Source organism: Solanum pennellii, chromosome 1 (assembly GCF_001406875.1).
Source record: "Solanum pennellii chromosome 1, SPENNV200".
NCBI lineage: Eukaryota > Viridiplantae > Streptophyta > Magnoliopsida > Solanales > Solanaceae > Solanum > Solanum pennellii.
The window spans coordinates 10156466-10163425 of NC_028637.1; positions in this window are offsets into that span (position 1 = coordinate 10156466).

Here is a 6960-nt window from a genome sequence, read left to right on the forward strand (position 1 = left end):
TATATATATATATATATATATATATATATTCAGAAAATATCTTTAATTTTTACTAGTGTATAGAAAATACATTTTAGAAAAATAATTTCTGACTCGAAAATCATGACCTCGATAATCGATCTATGACATGACCCCGACATGCGAACTAATAACAACTCCGACAAGCAATTCGAAATCTAATCGACCTTGAAATCTGATCCAAGACTTGACCTCGACATTCAATCTGAGAGCCATCATTTGAATTGGGATTGGATATCCAACACAGGACCTAACACTGACACTCAAACTTGAATACGACCGATCAATCCATATGTCGATTTTGACACTCATATTGAGACCGAATTTACAAATCAAGACCCTACTCCGACAATCAATAATCGATGTGAGACCCAATTTGACATTCAAATCGGGATTTCGACCCCGACTTCAAAGTTGAGATTATTTAGTCACACCCGACTCGAGACCTAACTTTCAAACTGATTATTTTCTTATTAAAAAAATAAATTTCTTGTGGGGGAGGGAGGGCTGGTAGGGGAGTCGGGGTAGGGTGGGGTACAAAAATAAAATTTAAAAATATCTTTTAAAAACAAACTTTTTAATTTAAAAATTGAAAATATTTTTTTCCAGAATATATTTTAATGTAATATGAGAAAATGGTGATAAAAAATAAAGATATGTTAGATAATTGTTATATATATCACCTAATGCAATAAATATGAGTACCGATTTGGTATTCGATCCAATAATAGATGTGCATGCATGTCACCCGATCCAATAAAATAATAAAAAGTTAATAGGATGGATGTCTTTTAATAAATAATTACGAATTTTAGCGATACTTTTTATTTATTACCATTTATAGTAGTGTTATGTTAAATCTGTAATATGTATTAAAAGTGAATTAAATATGCAATATATATGTAAATAACTGTTTTCAAAAAATATATTATGTTTGTTTGGTAAGAAGTTGATACATAGTATTATAAACGTATTAAAATGTGTGATAAATGTATTATCTATCAATAAAATTTGTCTTATATGTGAATAATAAATTGTTCTTTATAATATAAACTGAAAGTGTATTAGCAATATACTAAAAGTGATCAAGTAAAAAAAATGTTATTGTTAGTTGTAACTAAAATTTTTTATTTATAGTACATGTATTTATGTTTTCCAAAAATAATTCACATAACATAAACACAACCATGAAGAATCACAGTCACAACTCACACATGTACATCTCGATAACATATTCATTGCATGTGATTGACAATATCTTTCACTTTCACATTATATCTTTTTCTAATCATATGTCATGCATGCATGCATCACTAACGATGCAGCTAACAAGCAGAAGCTAGGTTATTTCGTCACTTTTGTGTACATGATAGGAAAAATCAAGAACTATCAACATTGCCAAACACATGAGTTAAAGGATTTATATTAACAAAAACTAATTGCAATATTAAGACATGATCATTATCCAAGAAGACAACAACAAAATCCAAAAGGGAAGTATATTATACTGTAATTTAGGTTAAAAAAAAACATACTACTTTTAATATTCCTCTATTTCCAAATTCAAATGTCGTAGAATTCAATGCATTTCCTTGTAAGTTTCCACCATTATTACCTGTTAGTTACTCACTATTTATTTCTCTAAAAATTGTTAAATTTGAATACTCGTGTACACATATAGTTGTTCAAAGATATATATGCCTAAGTCTCAATTTCAGTATTCTGCCTTTCTTGCTCTCTTCCTTCTCTACCTCATTGCATCAAATGGTGAGTATAACCCACAAACTGTAAAAAGAAATATTTGTGGCTATTAATTGCCTTGAATTAAGTTTTCCTTTTAGGAAAAGGTTTAGGAGTGGTTAGTCCTTTTCTTATAGGAAAAAGTTTAGAACTCTATAAATGAAGGCAGCTTGCTCATTTTAACTTAATCAACATTCACAATGTAGTCCTAGGGGCTTTGAAAGTTTTGGTTAGAGGGAAAAACTTGTGAACACAAGTGATATGTTATCAGTTGTGTGAACCTCCCATGTATTCCCAGTGAATTGATTGAGGTTGTTTCTCTCTATATTTTGCATTCTCATATCTATATAGTGGATTGCTCATCTCCTTTGTGGACATAAGTCGATTGACCAAATCACATAAAATCTTTGTGTCTTTTGATATATTTCTCGCATGTCTTCTTACTTGTGGCCTTTCGAGGTCTGCTTTGCTAGCTCTATATGATACCTAATTATTTTCTATCCAAACAATATTTGATAGTTTCTTTGTTTCAATTCATATTGGCTATCGCTTTATTAGAACGATTTTTAAGAATAAAACAAAAATTTCTCAGAAGAGCTTAAGGTATTAAATATATATGTCATGACATTTAAGGAAGGAATGAGGAAGAAAAGGAAGAGAGCAAGAAAGGCAGAAAACTGAAATTGAGATTTAGCCATATATATCTTTGAACAATATTATGTGTAGGTGTATATTTAAATTAAATTTAACAATTCATAGAGAAAGGGATAGAGTTTCATTTCGGACATAAGTAATAATGGTGGCTTGTGAAACATACAAAGGAAATATATTGAATTCTACACCATTGGAAATGGAGGAAGATACTAACACGTAGTATGTTTTTTTACCTTAATGACATTATAATATACTTCCCTTTTGGATTTTGTTGCTGTCTTCTTGGACAATGATCATGTGTTAATTAGCTTTTGTAATGCAATCCTTAACTCATGTGTTTGACAATGTTGATACTTCTTGATTTTTCCTATCATGTACACAAAAGTGGCAATATAACCTAGTTATAGTTGTTTTACATATAATTGTTGGGATTTAAAAATTGAAAGATAATAGTAAAATAAGGTGCGGTGCAAATTATATTGATAAATGGTGAGAAATAAAATTGTTCCATTCGTTACGGGCAAGTTAATGGTGAAAGAATTTGGGTAAGAAACTTTTGAGCTATGATTTGAAAATTTTAGGCTAGGCCAGTCTCAGAAGAAATCTGAGTGAGGTGAAGTCTAGAGCAATTTGGGAAAGGATTGGGTTAATGTCTTAGTTTAGGTTTGTTTTCTATTAGCTAAGACGATAAAGAAACCGTAAAGCTTTTCAGAGAAAATACAGTAAAGTAGAACTCCTTATATCGAACTTGGCGTGAAAGGGCTAGTTTAGAACATGAAGGTTTGAAATTGTTTTACGAAATGAGGACTTTTGGAGTGAATTTTGAGTTTCTTTCATGTGCAAGTCATTAAAGCGGGTGAAACACCTCTATTGTGAGGTAATTATTATGATTTATAGTATATTTAGCATAATTTTTTATTAATATATGTTATTGTCTCTGTCCCAATTTATGTGGTAATGATAGAATTTCTAGAATCAATCAAACGAGTTAGAAGTCTTCTTAAATATTTTAAGTTATCAATTCTTGTAACTTAATTTTAAAGTGTATAACAAATTAAAATGAATAAATAAGACAAATAAAGTAAAATAAATAAATTATCTATTTTATCTGATCAAAATGACTAAACTAGCCCTTTGGCGGAAGTTGGTAGGACAACTATGAGTTGCTTTAGGGATTATAAGAAATTTTTTAAGTACATAACAAACTATTTTTTCTATAATGACAAATAAATTAAACTGGATAAAGTATTGCACAACAGGATTATGAAAATCCAAGAGAAGCGACTCGGCATATTGTATCAATTGTTATTTAGCTAATAAGTATCTATTTTATGTGAAATAACTAAATCGTCCTTAATCTTTTCTTTTGATTAACTTTTTTTGGACATTTTGAATAAGGAATTAAAACTTTATTTCTTGAAAAAAGATCATTGAATTCGAGAAGGACTGTCTAAGTACCTTATTGAAGTGAGAATTAGGTGTGCGTAGTTCGTCTAGATTAGACAGTTAAGAATGTTTCGAAGATTGAAATATTGTTGAAAATGCAATCAAAAGAAGACTTTTTCTGTGATTTCTTTTAGAAGTGATTTTTTTTCTGAAATTTTTGTTTTTACGAAATGTATAAGAACTTCTAATACAAGAAATCTTTTAGTGATTTCTCCTTTTAATTTTTTTGTAAATATTAAAGGACTACTCTTTCTCTCATCCCACTAATTATCCTAAAGCTAGTCAACATACAAAACCTTTTAAATAAGTGTTTTTTTTTTAAATATCACATAAAATGATTTATAATTAGATTGCAAAATAATAAAGGGATGCATGTAACACTCCGAATTCGAGAAAAGGGAAAATAATTTTTCTGGGGAAGCTGCAGGTGCCAACCACAGAGGCCAACTACGACCAGTAGGTAAGACCACAGACTGTAGGTGAGGTCAAATGCTTCAATCCCAGACTTACAAAAATTTGAGATCTAAAGATGACACCTACGGTTGTTAACCATGGTCCATTGATAGAACCACGGACCATAGGTGGGTTCCATCATTGGGGTCCCAAGGTTTAGTGGTCTGTGATCCAACCCACGGTCGACTAGTATGGTCCGTGGTTGGACCTACAAATAGTAGGTCAGGTCCGTGGACTGGTCACCCATGATTCCCAGAAGCCATGAACCACGTCCTGACCAACGGACCGTCGGTCAGACTAGTGTCTGTGGTTAGGGTTTCGTAGTTTCTGACCCAGTTCCACCTTTGAAGCCAGATGATGGATCAAAAGGACAAACCATCGGTAAGATCATGGTCCGTTGATCAGAGTTTGTAGGTCGTGGCCGGCAGTTAGCTGAGGGGTAGTTGGGTCTTTTCCTAATTATTTTATTCCTAAATTACGTTGTTTTACTTAATTTAAGCTTAATATTCTAGTCAGATATTGCCCAGAAACCTCATTCACCAAAACTTACAGCAAAAAGAGAAGAAAGAGGAGTGAATTTCCCAAGATCAAGCAGAGGTTTTCTTCAAGTTTCAGTTCTGAAATACAAAGGATTTCTCCGTGAATTTCATCACCAGGTATGTAAGATTTCACAAGTGGGTTCCTTTCACCTATTAGGTCACTAAAATTCAGTTAGTTCTTTAGATTTTCATTAACTGTTCAGACCTAGGGTTTCTAGATTTTCAAGATTCATTGTGATTATTGTTCCCTTGATCTAAATAAGTTGTTTCTTGATAATTCAGTATAATTCCATCCATAGTACTCAGAACCTTGTTTGTGTAGATTCTCTTAGTTCATGAATTACACTTACCAGGTCAATTAAACAAATAATCATGTTTCATATTTCGAATGTCACATTATCAATTTATAATTGTTGCATTCACAGTTAGCATGTCTTTATTTTGAGCTATTCAGTATTTCAGTTACATTTCAGTCATAGACATATTCAGTTTGAAGTAGACTTAGCATCGAGTTGAGCTGAGGTTCTGTGTACCCTCATAGACTCAGAACTACGTGCCTCCATAGGATTATAAGTCCCCTCTGTTGAGCATCAGATTTAATGATCACGCAGTCATGCCATTATACCCCTGGCAAGGTATATTTTGTCCTCTCGATGAGATGTATACATCAGACTCCACGTGTACCTCACACTGCTTATGTCGGTTAATAGTAGCTCCCACAGTCAACTCTTAGTTCACTGACCAGGTTTTCAACATTTATATAAGATTACAACTCATCATGTTATCTTCATGATTAGCATTTGGTCGTTGCATTCATTTTAGCTCTCTTCAGTTATACTTTTGTACATATCTATATCTTGTTTTGGATTATGTTATGATTTTTTTATCTCACATGTATTTGTTCAGCTTAGTATCTTTATCATGCATGCTTAGTATATTCCAAGTAATGATGCATACTCTGCACTAAATTTTTTTATGATTTAGGTTTAGGTACTCATCATCTGGATCATGCATAGATCAATTTTCGGTCCTCATTCAACAACTTCACTACTGAATCCTCATATTTCAAGGACAATATACATGCCTTCATTTTAGTCTTTACTTTCAATTTTCAATTTTGTTAGAGTTAGCTGGTACATGTCCCAACAACTCAACTAAGTTAGAGGCTATTCAGACATTGTAGTAGATTCAACTTGAGTTCTGAAGTGATTGTGTCAGTTATCACTAAATTCTTAGTATGTTTTATATATTTAGATTATATCCACTGTTTTAGCTTCCACATAGTACTTGTATTATTCGATAGCTTTTATAGTATGCCCTAGACCATGTGGCTGACACTTGAGAAGCATTACTGGTCCCCAAGCAAACCCTTGACTAATTGCATACTTAGTCGAACACTTACTAAAGCAATGATAGGCTTAAAACATAATTAAATTAGTTAAACTCAAATATTCATCTCATAAAGTCTGGAGACTACTCATAACAATACTTATAGTTTGTAAAACAACTCAAAATAAAGTAAATATTGAGCGACACCTTGACTGTGTTTATCTATGAAGACTCTACTACTAATAAGGATGTAGGGACAAGGTCCATGAAATCTCCATAACTAATACTAATAACTCACAAAACTAGAGTCCTCTTGAAGCAAGGAGACCTCATTCAACAGATGACGAGCAGATTAAGTGATCTCAACGGGCTTTTGTTGAGGATCCTAAGTACATGAACATCATAAAAAATGTAGGTCGAAAGAAATCACTACATTGAATGTACAAGTATGCAATATAGCTGAATAACAAACAACTGAATGAAAGAACTACAATAGACATAAATATATACTTAACTGAATGTAAAGAAATCAAGAAGTGAAATCATTAAAGCTTTACAAAAATACTTACAAATATATATATATATATATATATATATATATATATATATATACACGGTAATTTACCTGCTCTACGCGCGGGCATAGCTTATCTTTTTGAACAATATTTCCTATAATTGCTTTTATAAGGGAAAAAAAAAAGTAAATTATTGTACTTTTTTAGAACATTTCTAAAGACATTAAATGATTTGACATTGACACATATTTTAAGAATTGTAAATA